We start from the raw sequence: 16528 nt of genomic DNA, 5'->3' as shown, positions 1-16528 counted from the left end.
AACTGCATTTAGTTCTGACCCGGAAACTGCTGACCAGAGGTCCCCTCCTGACTCCAATACCTATAAGCTGCAGGGAGGGAGGCCAACTCTAGGCTTTACCTTCTACCCAAAGAGAAAATGTTCAAGAGAATACAGGGCATGTCAAAGGCAATTTTTGACTAAAGGCCTGTGCGGGATGAGGGAGTAAATGCCGTGGGAGTTCAGGCGTGTAGTAGATCGTTGTGGCCAGAAGTGGTCAGAGATGGCTTTATGGGCAAGAAGGGGGGTTCAAGTTAGCCTCCCATCCTGGGAGAGATTCGGATACATGGAAGAAAAGGAGCTCAGGCAGGGAACAGAGTCTGAACAAAGCAAAGAAGTAGAAAAGTACAGTGTGGGCTTCGGAGAAAAGATGGTCCTGGCAAACTCAGGAAAATGACTAGTCAGGAAGGGTGAGACAGGGAAGCTGGGATCAAGCCACGGAGAGCTCTTAGTATGAAGCTAAATTATAATTTTGGGTGCACACACACACATACACTTTTTTATATATTTTATTTTATATATATATATTTTTAAAAGATTTTATTTATTTATTTAACAGAAAGAGAGACAACCAGCGAGAGAGGGAACACAAGCAGGGGGAGTGGGAGAGGAAGAAGCAGGCTCCCAGTGGAGAGGCCTGATGTGGGGCTCGATCCCGCAATGCCGTGATCACGCCCTGAGCCGAAGGCAGACGCTTAACGACTGAGCCACCCAGGCGCCCCTATCTTATATATTTGTATATACATATTTTATAAATACTATCTACGAAAGAATGAATGTGAAATGAACGGAACGTGAGCAGGAAGACAAGAGATGGCCCTTCTGCCGTTCGAGTACTCCTGTCCAATCCAGCGGTGGCCAAAGGCTTGGCACAGTGAGCCTCCCGGGTGGGTGGCGCTCCCCTCGAGGTGCCCCAGGGCTGGGGAAATTGAGAACTCTGGCAGGGGAGGTGGCCGGACTAAGACAGTAACTGTCCTGCGGCGTCTGGGACAATGTCTACAGCCAAGTGAAGGTCTCCCAAGATCTCTTTCCTGTCAGCCAATGGAGGCATTCAGCCAAGCGGTTAACCTGGTAAGTTGAGGAAAATAGCCTATTTCCCTTGGGCGAAACTTTGGGGACGTTGAGAAGGCTCTCTGCCTCCCAAGTGCTCACCCCATCCCTTCCCTTGAGGCCCGAAACTCCATAATCGGAGTGTCATCTCTCAGCGAGAAGAAGCTGTGATGGCTTCTAAAGCCGTTATCAGTCCGTTACACCTTAGTGTAAGTGAAGAATCTAGAAGCAGGTTTTGACACGGAGGCCGGAGAGGGAAAGGAAGAGGTAACCTGAGTCCCGGAGGTGGGAGATCATCAGAGACACAGACAGAAAGTGCGGGAGAGGGAACGCCGAAAGGAGAAGCTGGCCTTGTGACAAACTTTGCCAAGGGCAATTTCGCCGAGTTCTAGCAACTCATCCTGACAGCGGACTGTCCAGTTATTAACAAAGAATGTCTTGGACGCTCATTCTGCTGGCGGCGTCAGCCAGATGATTCCAATGACCGCATCCGGCAGCTACGGGTGCATTGCTGGCCTCTCTAACACGCAGGGGAGCCCGGCTGATCCTAACATTAGCAGGTCGCAGAACGTCTTGGACGGCTGTTTGCTACAGAGGGTGAGTGATGCTGTTCTCAGGATCCTGAGGAGGCCCGGGGAGTTCAGGAGGATGGACGTGTTCATTCTTACTCTAAAATCCCCTGAGAACAGCCGGCCGTTGAAAGGATCAGTGTGTGGGCCATTTTTCTTTTGAGGAGCTTGCCTTAGAGTCTCATGCTGCATATTTCCCGGTCATAATAGTTTGGAGAAAAATATTGCTAAATGGCTGCATAAACAATTTTAATTGGCCTGGGCTCCCAAAATGTGCTATTTTTGTTCTTCTGCCAAGCTTGCTTTTTTACTAGCTAATTATGCCCAGCGTTTAACTTTCGGCAAAAAAACAGGAAATAGGGCATTCATTACTCGAGTGACAACTTTTCAACAAGCCTACATTTCAACATCCATTGTGTAACTTCCTCTCCCTAGCTTACAGTTAGCTGTTCCACGGGGCCTTTGGAAACAAACAGCTCCTTCAGTGGGGCTGGGAAGGGCTTTGTTCAGGCTAAATGCTTGCCTCTCTCCAACGCAGGCAGAGGGAGGGGCCCCCATGAGCCACCCTGCTCCCGTCCCCTGCGCCCGGGGTGGGTCTCCCACCTTGTTCGGGCTCCTCCAAGAAATTACGTGACTGCGGTTTCCGTTGGGCTGCGTTTGCTGCCAGATTGGGCTCTCTCATCAGGAGCCGGACTGTTCCTGCTGTTTATGCAACACTCCAAGTCTCCCAGGGATTCAGGCCACTCCCAGAGGGACAGTCTCTTGTCCCCTAGAGAATCCCAAACACAGCCAATCTCAGTTCGTTAGACAGCAACTCCTAGAAAGTCCTCTAAAGCCACGTCTTATTGTATGAGCCATGTTAAATTGATTTTTTTTTAAGATTTATTTCTTTAAGATTTATTTCTTTATTTATTTTAGAAAGAGAGAGAGTGTGTGTGAGCTGAGTGGAGGGGCAGAGGAAGAGAAAGAATCCACAAGCAGACTCCCCACTGAGCATGGAGCCCGATGTGGGGCTTGATCCCAGGACCCTGAGATCATGACCAGGGCTGAAACCAAGAGTTGGCCACTCAACTGACTGAGCCACCCAGGTGCCCCTAAATTTATTTTATCTAAAAATGTCCATTGCAAAAGCGTATCCCATGCATAGAAAGTCCACAACTTATTAGTATACTGCTCAACGAGTTCTCGTCAAGTACACAGCATGTGACTAGCATCCCGATCAAGAATAGATCATTACCAGCACCGCAGACGCCCCACTCATGCTCTTCCCCAACCACCACTCCCGCCATCCTTCCCAAAGTTGGCCACTACCCTGACCTCGAGGACTACAGTCTTAGGTGTTGAAACTTCACGTAAATGGAACTACGTATACGTGCGTACATGAGCAGGGCCCTGGGGATATATTTTTACACCTGGCTTCTTTTGTTCTACTTCCCTTTGTTGCTTGTACCTTATTCATTTTCGTGCTGAGTCATTAGTCTATAGCAATGACTATATCACAAGTGGTCAGTTTTACCATAAACAGACATTTGCGTTGTTTCCAGTCGGGCTCTGATGAGAAATGCTGCCGTGCACATTCCCGTGTGTGTGTCTTTCAGTGTATATGTGCACGCATTTCTGTTGAGTGTCAGCTGGGAACGAACTGCTGGGTCATGCACACAGCTGGTGTGCATATTTGATTTTTACAGCCCCAGCCAAACCGATTTCCAAGCGGTGCACATAAGCTGCCACCGCACCTCTTCCTCAGCACCACTTGGAAGTGTCGGTATTTTTATTTTAGCCATGGCTAAATGTGCGGTGGTATCTCAGGATACCTTTGATTTGCTTGTTCTTGACCATCGATGAAGTTGAGCACTTTTTCCTATGTTTATTCGCGATTAGATTTCGAATAAGATAGAGACTGAAACATTTAAATGATCAGAATCTGGAAAACGGTATTTTCACTGGAGAAGAGGTTGCCCAAATTTCCATCTCCTGAATCAGCAAGGATCAAAAAGGAATGATCGAATCCCCACAGTGGACCTACAATTGCACTAGGTGATGTGGGGGAACCGGAAACAGCCGATCACCCTACACACACAGTGAGTGCCTTGCTTTTTTCTCTAAGCAATACTTCCTCCCCATCTGCCTATGTCATTAGAGATCCTACACGGGACTTCTTAATGGCTACGTTGTATTTCTCTATATGAAGGTATAATTCATTTGGTCAGTCTCCTGTGATTTCTGGTTTTCACTATTATCAGCAATAATGCACTAAAAATCCTTGGGACTGAATCTCTGGGCACATCTTGAATTATTTGCTAACACCAGCACACTTGAAAACTACAGCATTTTAAAGGCAAATTGGAGAGCACATACAGGGACATATAATGAATGAATGAATGAATGAATGAGTATGAGCACTGATCCTTCATACTTTTTTTCCCTTCCATGAATCTGCCCACAACCTTGAACAGGACTCAGTGGCTTTGCTGAGGGTGAGCTGAATGGAGTGATAGTGGCAATGGTGTCAGGGTAGATCTAGACAGTCTACCTCCTGCTTTGGCTCCTGATGATGAAATTAGTGATTATTATTTATTATTTACCAAACATGTATTTTATGGCAAACACTGTGTTTAGCATTTCATAGTAGATGTTCCCACTTAATTTTTGTAACGTAATGATCTGGATGGCTATGATTGGGCCCATTTTTTAGGCGGAGATACTGAGGATTAGAAAGGCTAAAAATATTGCCCAAGCTCAGTTAGTAAGTGGTAGAGTAGGAATAGGAATCCAGCCGTCTGACTCCATATTCCCAGGTCTCAACCATCGTACTAATAATCCTCAACTGCGTACTTTGGCATCCCCGTGTACTGCAAACCTGTCCTAGGCATGTTGCTAAATTTTACATATAAAATTATGTCATACTGTAAATTGATTTCAGAGATGGCTCTAATTCTTCCTGACACACGCCTTTTGCAATTTGCCTTTGCAGCTCCCCCTACGGAAAAGTGAAGCTATTTCTCCACCCCTTGGGCGTGAGCTGATCTTGTGATAGGCCTTGGCCCATAGAATGTGGTAGAAGTGATGGTGTGCTTGTCTCATGCTTAGGCCTCAAGAGACATTGCTTCCTTTTGCTCTACCTCTTGCTCCTCTGTCACCATGGGAACAAGCCTGCGCTAGCTTGATGGGAAACGAGACATGGGAAGCAAAGCCAGGCCAAAGCTCCAGATCCGTGAGCCACCCAGCCAAGATCAGCCAAGCCTCCTAAGCCAACCTACTGTTGAGCGTAGATGTGTGAATGATCCTGCTAAGCCCGGTGAAACCACTCAGCTGACCCAGAGACTCGTGAGCAGAATGTGGATTGCTATACGTCACCGAAGTGTTGTGGTTATTTGTTGTATAGCATGATTGTGATAATAGATAATACATACTATGGTGTCTGTATCTAATGGACAGAATATTAGCTAGTAGGTCATGATGGTGGAGAGACGCCGGTATAACTTGGTCTCAGCACAGCAAAATGTCAAGCTGCCACCTAAGAAAGGTGCCCATTTACTGAAGCATGTGAGAACTATGCTCCGGGAGTATATACAAGAAGATGGTCAAGACAGTACCCACCTCATTCCAACAGCAGCCTTGCGCTGCTGGACCACGCAGGGATAGTGCGATGCCATCGCCCTCTTCTGAGTACAATTTAAAGTTGCATTTTGATCACAAGCTGCAATATATTGTTCATATATTGGTTGAGCTAGTTGAGTTGAATTTCTGTCCCTTGCAACCAAAAGAGTTCAGGTTCCAGGGATGGGAGCATTTGAAGAACGACAACGCCTCCCCTCCCATCTGATGCTCATGGTTCTGAGGAGTGTGGCTGAGAAAGTGTGGCTGGAACCTCTAAAGCACATTCAAAGAACAGGCTGGTTGTTCTCTGTGTCAGCTTCCTCAGCTTACCGAGAGGGCCTCCTCCCGGAGCTGGCCCAGGTGTAGACCAAAGAAGACAATGTTTCTCTGTAACAAACCACCTTTGCCAAGCCCCGTCCCTGCGCCAAGGCTACCAGCCTCCTGTGTCTTCCGACTGATAACTGGAATTCCATGGTGCCCCCTCTGTACTCACCAGCTGAACATTCCACACTCTTGGCCTTTTCCTTATTCCTTTATACACTTCTGTTCCAGTTATACATTGTTGTGTACCAAACTATCCCAAACTTAATGACATAAAACAATTACGATTTTTTTCTTCTGTGCGTATGTTCCACAGGTCAAGAGTTTAGGGAGGGCATGGTGGGATGGCACCTGGATATCTGGGTCTTCGATTGGGAAGACTTGAATGGCAAGGGCTGGAGCCATCTGGAAGCTTCTTCCTTCACATATGCCTAGTTCCCCAGGCTGGGGACTGTTGACACCAACATGCAGCCTGTCCACAGTACAGTATGGGGTAGCTCAGTGCTCCAAGAATGGGGTGAGAGCTGCATGGCCTTTTATGGCTTATCCTCAGGACTCATCTATACCCTTCGTATCTCTCATACTTTATTGGTTGAGACAGTCTCAAGTCTGCTCAGATTTAAGGGGAGGGTAGGTAGATTTCACTTCTTGATGAGACAATTGTCAAAGAATTTGCAGCCATGTTGGAAAACTGCCATACCTTAAATTGATCTATTCACTATGTCAGTTACTAGGAGCCTTTATTTTGTGTAAGGATCTCCTGGTTACAAGGTAGAAAAATAATTAAAGCTAGCTTAGAGAAAAAAAGAAATGGGAATTTATTATAAGGATCTGATGGTATCTCACAGAACACCACAAGGATGTCACTATAGTACTATTGTGTGCTCAGGGCCAGTAGGTGCTAAGGCGTTAATGAGGTCGATTCATCCTCGTTGATGTATCTCCATTCCTGGTCAGTGAGGCCCCAGTCCTGAAGGAAGGAACTGGAATCCTCAGGGAGTGTCACTAATGGGAGGGATGGAGCACTGTGGCAGGTCTGTCACCACGACAGAAAGAAGGCCAAAGTAGGGGGCTGGTTGTGTCTCCCGAGGTGGGAGTTGGAACACAGCCTCTAGGGAGGACCCCTTCCATCCCTAAACACACGGTATTTATTCTAGAAGGTCATCTTCGATCCTTCTCCCCATCTCTAACCCTTAGGCTGACTCATTATCCCCAGCCTAGCAGATTCAGTCATTCATTAATTCAACAAATGTTTATCGAGTCTCTTCGATGTGGCTGGCACTAGGACAGTGAACAAGACATTCAGGAGCCTGATGAAATGAAGAAATGCTCTGACCTGGGACCCAGGAGCCCTGATTCTGCCAGTCACTCTTTAAGTAACTTTGGACGTGTACTCCGTCTTCCGTGGGCCTCCGTTTCCCTATCAGTCAAATCAGGGCCTTGACCTTGAAGACCACTGAGGTCCCTTCAGAACCCCCAGAAGAAAGATGATGCTGGCACAGCAGGCACTCCTAAAATTTCAGTCCTCAACCTCAAGTTTATTTTCTGTCTTTTGCCTTTACTGCTGGCTGGCTTACTCCTGCTGTAATTTATTTAACTGAGCCGTGCTGAGCAGTTTGGAACTGAGTTTGCATGAATCACTGTCCATAAAATCAAGTTAAGTGGATTTCATTCCACACCGCGCACCTGTGTATATACTCGGGAAGAAGAAGCTGGATTTTCTTGGCTCTTCCAGACCACTGTTAGAATTTGGTCTTTATAGATGCAGCATTCACCCCGTATTTACAGTCCATTGTTACAACAGCCTCCTTCAGATCATTTTATATAGCTGTTCTGTTTCTCTAGCTAGCTAGAAAAGCTGACATCGATTTCCTCTATTTTATCGGAGTTGGCAAATACCAGATTCAACTTCATTCAGTCATTCAACAAATATTTATTGAGTGTTACATGAAGTTGTACTGAGCTAGGTATGGGGGTGAGGGCAAAGGGGGAGGGTCATGCTGCTCGAAGACCCTAAGAACTGCGTGAAGTGTTAGATAACCTCAATGCGGGACGATGTTGCCAGGCAGAAAAAGGGAAATTCGATGTGTTGGTTGGAAGAAAAAACCAACAAAGGTGAGTGACCTGGGAAGGATCATGGAGAGTTTGGGGAGGGTATTGAGCTTGCGAGAGGGATTCCTTTTTGGACCACTCCCTATATTCCCCCACTTCCTGTCCCCATTTGACAGAACCAGAGCTAGAATCATTTCAGTTCACCATATTGGAAAAGGATGTGATGGGGGTGGGGGGTGGGGTGGGGAAGAGGTTTGAGCAGAGATGAGCATTTGTGGGAAGAAATGCCCAAAGGGTCTGCTCTGGTGCTTGTGAAAATACTTTTTTTTGGAACCAGTGTGAGGGATTATGAAGGGATTTATTTCATTTTGTAACACAGCCAAAAGCACAGGCCGACTGTGACTAAAATGGCGGTGTAAGGGACTGGCTAGATGGATCTTTGTTCTTATTTTCTGTCTTGATAGAAAAATGTACTATTTTTACCCTGCCATCAAATAAGCATTTCACAATTTTCCTGGCCGATTTCAAAAATGCTATTCCATCAACCCTCTGGAACTCTGAGAGACATATTGAGATGCTGGGGAAGGGCATGCCAGGACCTCCCTCCTGCCCTGACACTATGCCTATGGCCATACCATCCTTTTGAGAAAATGGAATTGCTTAAAAAGACTTGAAGCTTTCGCTGCACCTGTGTTTGTATCCAGGCCACAAGCAAAATTTGCTTTGCTTAATGGGTTCTGTTTGTTGTGCCATGTTGGGATAAGACGTGCCCACATTTCCCCAGCAGTTATTTGGGGAGCTTGAATGCCCAGATGGCGCTTTAGGCTGGGCGGTCTCTGCCAAGAGACCCTGGACAGCGCCGCTTCTGCCCTGGAGGAGTAATACAATGGTCCACTGAGCAGTGCTGTCCAAGCAAAGTATAATGCCATATACATAATTTAAAAATTTCTAGTAGCCACATTTAAAAAGTAAAAAAAAAAAAGCAGGTGAGATTAATTTTAATAGAGTATTTATTTTATCCAATATATCTAAAACATGATCATTTTGCCATAGACAATATGAAAATGACTAATCAGATATTTACATTCTTTTTTTTTTTTTAATGAAGTCTTCCAAGTCTGGTATGTATTTTATACTACAGCACATCTCAATTCGGAGTACCCACATTTCAAGTCCTCAATAGCTACGTGTGGCTAGTGACAACCCTACTGGACAGCACAGGTCTAGAATTCTCTTCCGATCCTTCTGCAGACCCTTGAAGCCCTGGAGGGTCTTTTCTTTCAACCTTTATAAGCAATGAAGAGCCCAACCCTTTGGCTTTGAATAAGAATAGCTCCCTACTTAACCCTCCAACTGCATAATTATCTCCATTACTCCCAGAGATAATCTGGCAAATTCAGGAATCTTCCATCAGGGTACCTATCACCCTCCACCCCTGTTTATGTTATATTCATATTTTGTTTGTGTTTCATGCTCTGACGTTTTCTGTACTGATCCTTCTGAAACTTACCTTTCCTGGGTGCTTTTTCCCCCTCAGAGCCCTCCTCAGGGCTCAGGGGATAATGATGATAAGGGCTATTGGTACCCTTCTTGGGTCCTAGCATGCACCAACCTGCTTCAAAATTACAGATAACACGTAGCCACGGGGCAGGACAGCAAGAGCATTGGAACTGGAAAGAATTTAGAGAGCTCTTAGTCTGGTGTTTTAAAACTGAGGTACAATTTGCATAACATAAAATTAACCATTTTCAGTGTACAATTCAGAGACATTTAGTACATTTGCCATGTTATGTAACCATCACCTCCATCTAGTACTAAGACGTTTTCATCACTCCAGCGGAAGCCCTAGCCCCATTAAGCAGTCACTCCTCAGTCTTCCCCTCCCTCCAGCTCCTGGCAACCACTGTTCTCTGCTTTCTGTTCCATGGATCTGCCTGCTCAGGAGCGTCCATGGAAATGGAAGATGGAACCTTTGGCACCAGGCTCCTCTCACTTAGCCTCATGCTTTTGAGGTTTGTCCATGCTGTTGCATGGGTCACGACTTCATTTCATTTTATTGATGGATAATATTGCATTGCATGTATCTACTACCCTTAGTACATCCTTGCTAACCCTTGTTATTTTCCACCATTTGTTCTGTCTTGTTTAAAAAAAGAAAAATGATAGCCACCCAGTAGGTATGAAGTGGTAGCTCATTTTGCTTCTTAAAAAAGTTTTTTGAATTATACACTTAAATGCTTTCATTTAATTTTTAATTTTTTAAAGCCGTTTCAGGTTCACAGCAAAATCGAGCGGAAGGTCCAGAGTGTTGCCGTCGACCTCCTGTCCCCACACGTGCACAACCTTCCCCACCACGACGTCCCCCGCCACGCTGGTACGTTCTCGCGATTGACGACCGTACACAGACGCACCGTTATCACTCACAGTCCATGGTTTCCATGAGCGCTCACTCTTCGTGTTGTATGTCTTCTGGGTTTTGACGAATGTACAATGACACGTGTAGTATCGTGCAGAGTAGTTTCACTGCCCTCAAAATCCTCCACGCTCGGTCTCATTGTGGTTTTGATTTGTGTTTCCCTGGTGACTCGTGACGTTCAGCTTCAGTCTAGTGGTTTTCTGCAGCGCCTGGAGAAGCCCCCTGAGGAATCACCATGGTAAGGAAGAGGAGAAGACCCAACCAGTAGCAATAGTATTCAGGGCCCCCACGTCCTCTTCCACCACAGTCACTCCACTCACGTCTCCTGGGCATGTTTGACGTATTCAATATTCCGCCTGAGCAGGGGCCTTGAGGCTCCCATAAATTCAGCAGCTATTTACCTGGTCTTACATTTCCGCAACCCCATTTTACCTATGACGCAACTGACATCACGAGAAGCAAGGATACTTGGCTGGTGTCTTGAGATTGGTAACTTCCCAAACCGGTAATGGAGCCCTACTTTTCTGACTCCTTGTCCCATTCTCTTTCAACACTCTCGCCCTGTCATTAATAACACGTAACTACCACATAGTAAATGCTTACCATGTGGCGGGCACTGTGGTGACACTGTCACGGAACCCTCTCAGAGTAACTTGAGAAGGTTCATGCCATCATGAGGCACATAGGACACTTAGAATGGGTGTCTTCACCATGGCCTCTCCAACCTCATACCTGCCCCTGTTCCACTCTAGAACTCTGCTCCAGCCACAGCATGTTCTTGCCGTTCTGTGTCAGGACCACCACGTGCCAGCCTCAAGGCTTCTCATCACTCTGCTCCCCTGTCCCATTAAATGATAAACTCTTACAGCTGCTCAAATAAAAGAGTTATTACTTTGTCGCCCATGGGAGGTCTGGAAGTAAACAGACCTCTGACTTGGGGGTCATCAGAGACCCAGCTTGCTTTTCTTCTGCTCTATCACCTTAGAGTGTATCTTCCACTTGAATGGTTCAAGATGGCGTTGGACCACCAGCAGCTCTACCTGTGTTCCAGGCAGTAGGAAGGAGGAAGGGGAGGAGAGCAAAAATGGAGCTCTTTCCAGCCAGGTCAGTTTCCTCCCAGCAGCCTTCCCAGAAACCCCACGAAATGCCTACTTAGATCTCACTTGGCCTCGGTTAATTGCAAGAGAGGCTAGGAAATGAAATTTTTTAGCTTATCTTTTGTCACCCCAAATAAAATTGGGGTTCTAGTCTAAAGAATGAGGGAATACGGATATTTGGAGACACCTAGAGTCTACCACAGATGTTCATTGGAAGTACTTTTAAATAGTAAAAATTTGGAAATAATCTAAACCTGAAAACATGATTGACTCAATAAATTAACTGATTCATTATATCATGCATGCTTAAATATTACATTTTAGAAGAATATTTAACAACATGGTAAAATGTTTATGGTACTAAGTTGAGTAAAAAAGAAATGACTGCTTTTCTAAGAAAAGAATTAAGGTATTTTATAAAAACCATAAAAGAAGGGGCTCCTGGGTGGCTCAGTCAGTTAAGTGTCCAACTCTTGATTTTGGTTCGGGTCATGATTTCATAGTCGTCAGATCGAGCCCTGAGTTGGGCTCTGCATTAGGTGTGGAGCCTGCTTAAGATTCTCTCTCCCTCTCTCCCTTCTCCCTCTCCCCACCCCCTTCCATGCCCTCTCTTTCTAAAAAAAAAAAAAAAAACAAACCATAAAAGAGGAACAGCTACTTGATATTATAAAAGAATTACTGTACTCTGTTTATCTTTTTAAAAGAGTCCTTATCATTTGGTGGTATATTTATGGATGAGATGTTACGATGTCTGGAATTTGCTTTACAGTGGAGGGGGAACAATGTTGGGGTGGGGGTACCTAGATAAAACAAGAATGGCCTTGTGCGGATAACTGTTGAAGCTGTGAATAGAAAATGGAGGTTTGTGATCCTATTTTCGTTTTCTTTTATACATGTTTGAAACTTTCCATAATAATTTTTTTTAAAAAAAGGATGAAGTACAAGTCATTTAACCTCTGTCTCATTTCTCAAATGGACTACTAATAATAATTAGTTCACAGGGTGGAGTGGAGATTAAATGAAATGATAGGATATGTAAAAATACTTTGAGATGAATAAAGGCAGGCGGAAATGCCAGCCACTCCCAGCAGGATGGAGCTAGCAGAAAGCCAAGTTACAGACAAAAGCCAGATTCTCTGACTTGCTTCCCTGGAGTCCTCCACTCTCTATTTTGCCTTCCCTGCTACCCCCCCGCCCTGACCAGGGGTGGAAGGAGGTTCTGGGACAGCTAGGTGCAATTCACAGCCAATGACGAGGCAGGTTCCACGCTCAGATCTCCCAGACCTTCAATGCCACCCCTAGAAGTCACTATCTTCTTGGTCTACGGGGTCCATAGACCACTATGCACAGATGTTACCCATTCAACTGCCACAGGCTGGGTCACAGTCACAGTGCTCTACCAACTGGCTGTGTGGCCTTGTGCAAATGACTACCCTCCAGGGCCTCACTGTCCCTTCTGTCCAAGGAAGGGATTGAACACATGGTTTCCAAGGATACTGTGCCCTTGATGTTTTCAGAAGACGAAAGTTAATAATGTAGTTACAACAACAGCCAGCATTTGCTGGGTGTCAGCTATGAACAAGGTACAATGTTAAGCACCTCAAAGCTTTAATTCGTGTAATTCTTACAACTTTATAAGGCGGGGTCTATTATTATCTCCTTGTTACAAATGAAAAGGTAGGCTCAGAGACGGTAAATCACTTGTTGGGGGTCACAGAGCTGGGAGGTAGCAGAGCTGCGTTTCGAACTCAGGCAGAATGGCCTCAGAGTTTAATAAACAGGAGGAAGGAGCAGACTGCATGGCACTGAAGTATAGCTCTCTAAGAAGGCAACATCCATCCTACGTTAGCCACATCAACTCCTGGAGTCCCTGCCAAAGCCACAGGTCTGGGAAACTCAGGAAAGAAGACCCCAGTACTTCTCCCAAGGAATGAGGAGCTGTTCTGGGCATCCCTTGTGGAGATCAGAACAGGCTTTCAATGCCCCACTTAGGTTAAGGAGATGCTGGACTGGTGGTCAGTTGGCAGGGATCTGTTTGGTCTTATGGGTTGTTTCCTGTTGTGACAGTTTTGGTTAGCCCGTTCCCATGGTGTGCTGGTTGTCAAATATTCAATATCACCCTGGAAGAGAGAACTGTCTTGTTTGTAAGGATTTAAGAGTTGGACAATCTTCTCAGAGGAGTCTGGGGAGATTCTCAGAAAAGGATAGACAGCTCTCTGGCTTGTATAGATAACCAGGCCAGGCACTGGATGGCCCTTCAAAGTCCTGCCCAGGCCCCAGAATCTCATCAACATGGCTAGACTGGCCACTCTTGTTTGGAGAAAACGATAAGTCAAAACCACAAAGATAAGTAAACACAAAGTTCTCTAGGGGAAACCTGTTTTTGCCTGCCCAGCTTTCCCCGTTCCCTTCTTTAGTTTCTCTACCTCGGCTTTTCTTCGCAGACTTAGCTCTTCCTTTCGTAGTGGAGCTGTCCAACGGGTGGAGGGTCACGTGACCCAGTCAGGCTGCTCAGATGCTCTCTCGGAATACGAATCCTGGATGGAAATGCAGGCGCATCCCCAACAACACCTTCAAGAGAGCAAACTCCGGTTTCGAATATTTCTGAGACCCAGCAATTTAGCCTTTTTTGTCGATTACACCTCCTAGCCTGACAGCACTTTTATCTCCTGAAGTTATCCCGAGACTGTTTCTGTCGCCTGTCACAAAAACAACAACAAAACAAAAACAAAAACAAAACCAGAACTCTTTCTCGCATCGAATTCAATATCAGATGTCAGCACTTTTTTTCTTAGAAGCTTTTAATCCTAAATGGCAGACCTTTCCTTCCTGGTCCAACCACTCCCAACCCCAACCCTCGGTCTTTTCTCTTCCATTTTCTTCCAGAGCATCCTGGGCCAGAGTGGAAAAGAGCTCTTGTCAATGTGCACAGCTTTACCTTGAGGGATGAGTGAGGACACCCTTTAAATTACCTATAAAACCCTTTGATTCACTCAGCAGAGGTTGCCATGGGCAATTTGCTAAGCTTATTGATTATTTTCTGTTTAAATTAAAGTTTGATGTCCTGGAACAGGCTGTGCAGTGCATGGAGTTAATGGAAAAGGTTGAGATCCAGGGGAGAGACGCTCGCTGGGGAAATGGAGGGTATTCAAGGGGAAAACAGGGAGTCTATGAAGAGGAGATTGTCAGCACCAAGTTGTAGTAAATATGATGGCGATAAAAAAGATAGAGAATGGAATTCTTTTATGGAGAAGGGCAGCCTCCTGGACATTTAAAGCCTCAGGAAGACAGTGGAAAAGAAATGTATTCATTCCACAGATATTTGCTGCATGTCTGTTCTGTGCCAGGCATTGTGCTGGGCACTGGGGGAAACAGCGTAGAAAGCATATCCTTTGCCTCTGTGTTTTACATCGGTGGTTCTCAAAGTATGTTCCCTGGCACAGCAACATCCCCATCTGCCTGGACGTGTGTTAGCATGCAGATTCTCAGGTCCCACCCCAGACCTACTGAATCAGAAACTCTGGAAGTGGGGCCCCATCCCTTCCAGGTGAATCTGATGCATGCCACAGTCTGAGAACCGCTGCCCGAGGAGCGAGCCTCGGGGTTCTGCCAGCCGGGAGCTCAGTTTGCATTGAGTATTTATCATTGCCGGATATTGTACGAAGCATGACAGGTGGATTGTGTCATTTCATCCTCACAACACCCCTTTTAGTGACAGATGACACGGAGGCACACTGAAAGTAAGGGGGGTGGGTAGAATTCAAACACCAGAGCCCAACCATGCTGCTCCAAGGGGTCCCGACCGCCAAACTCCCACAAGCTCTGTGACGCATTCTGCCCTGGGTGGCGCTGATCTGTGGCTGGAGACAGAGCCGTGGCTTCTGCCAGATGACGTGTATTGTGCAGCAGGGTTTCAGATCCTTGAGGAAGGAAAAGAGGGTGGAATGGACTGGGAAAGGGGCAGAGGCCCTGCTGGGCTGAAGGAGAGGCCAGGCCCACAGACCCACATGCATAGTTTGTCCTCATCTTGAGGGAGGCTAGCATTCCAAATCAGCACGTATTGATCAGGTGGGCGGAAATCTTGTCAATTCAGTCAGAAAGGGATTTCGTGTCATGACGCCTAAATTCGAGCCCTTTAATGCTTCTAAGAGTGCGTATCTGTTTCCTATGGCCGCTGTAACAAATTACCACAGACTTAGTGACTTAAAACACCATGGATGTGTTCTCTGACAGTCCTAGAGGTCAGACGTCTATGGTCAAGGTGCTGGCAAGGCCATGTTGCTTTCTGGAGGCTTCAGGGCAGAATCCATTTCCTTCCCTTTTCCAGCTTCCGGGTGCTGCTTGCAATCCTTGGCTTATGGCCCCTTCCTCTGTCTTTGAAGTCAGCAATGTAGCATCTTCTCTCCTGTCTGACCTCTGCTATTCTCACATCTTCTCTCTCTGATTCTTAGCCTCCTGTCTCCCTCTTATAAGAAACTCTGTGATTATACTAGGCCCAACTAAATAATCTAGAATAACTTCCTCGTCTCTCTATCTTAACTTAATCCATCAGCAAAGTCATTTTGCCCTGTAAGGGAACATATTCACAGGTTCTGGGAATTAAGATATACCTATCTTAGGAGGTGGGAGGGGGATTATTCTGTCAACCACACTCTGTGACCTTAGGAAAGTCACTTTTCTTTCTGGAAGTTTCTAGTGCTCCCCAAAATGGGGATTATAATAATTCTTGGTCTCCATCTTTCTGGGCTATGATTGGAATGCCATACATGTTCACTGCAATCACATTTGTAAATATTATAATTGCCTCAGTTTCTTCATCTGACAAATGGGGATGAGTGATGCTTCTTCTTCATTCGGTTAAGAGTACATGTCGCTTATTGACCCTGAGCCACGTTTGTTCATGTTGCATTGGAAAGGACTGGCCACAGCACCTGCGACACGAAAGACACCAGGAAAATGTAGTTGCAATAATTGTGCAAGTTAGTTAGGTTTTAGAGCCTTAAATATGTGTCAGCAACAGACAGAGATGAGGCCAATTCTCTTGAGGAACCAACCATCTGATGACTCATCTCATCGTGCAATGTTTGGAAAAGAAACAATAAGCTCAGGTCCCAAGACGCTCCAGGGATCAGGAACTTAAGAGCACGTCCACTGACCTGACAGTCACAATGATCCTCTGCCCCTGCCCTGTGGGAGGGGACAGGGTTAAGGCTGCTTTTGCCCACCGGAGGCCATTAATGCCACTTCTCAGGCTCTGCATTTGTGGGTGATCGGGGGAACAAAAAGCAGCAGCCGGGTCCACCAGAAGAGAGACATTAAAGTTGATTAAGTGAGTGGGCCAATTAGCGTCTGGCTTCATGCAGTGTGGAGTTAATTAGCCTCTACAAAACAACAACAGCTGCTTT

General features: G+C 45.9%; 1 long non-coding RNA gene across 2 annotated transcripts; it reads left to right on the top strand.

The window, feature by feature from the left end:
* The first annotated feature begins 581 nt into the window (after positions 1–581).
* On the top strand, positions 582–5850 carry LOC113265056 (uncharacterized). 2 transcript variants are annotated; one of them, XR_008961128.1, is made up of 3 exons: positions 582–1665; positions 2556–3718; positions 4612–5850. It is a non-coding gene; the product is annotated as an uncharacterized LOC113265056 (long non-coding RNA). The 2 variants fall into 2 exon arrangements; XR_003319909.4 differs by having other exon boundaries at positions 585–1665; positions 3519–3718.
* The last annotated feature ends 10678 nt before the right edge of the window (positions 5851–16528 follow it).

Source organism: Ursus arctos, unplaced genomic scaffold (genome assembly GCF_023065955.2).
Source record: "Ursus arctos isolate Adak ecotype North America unplaced genomic scaffold, UrsArc2.0 scaffold_23, whole genome shotgun sequence".
NCBI classification, from domain to species: Eukaryota; Metazoa; Chordata; class Mammalia; order Carnivora; family Ursidae; genus Ursus; species Ursus arctos.
The sequence above is the reverse complement of the archived record's forward strand: the minus strand, read 5'-3'. Positions and strand labels throughout refer to the sequence as shown.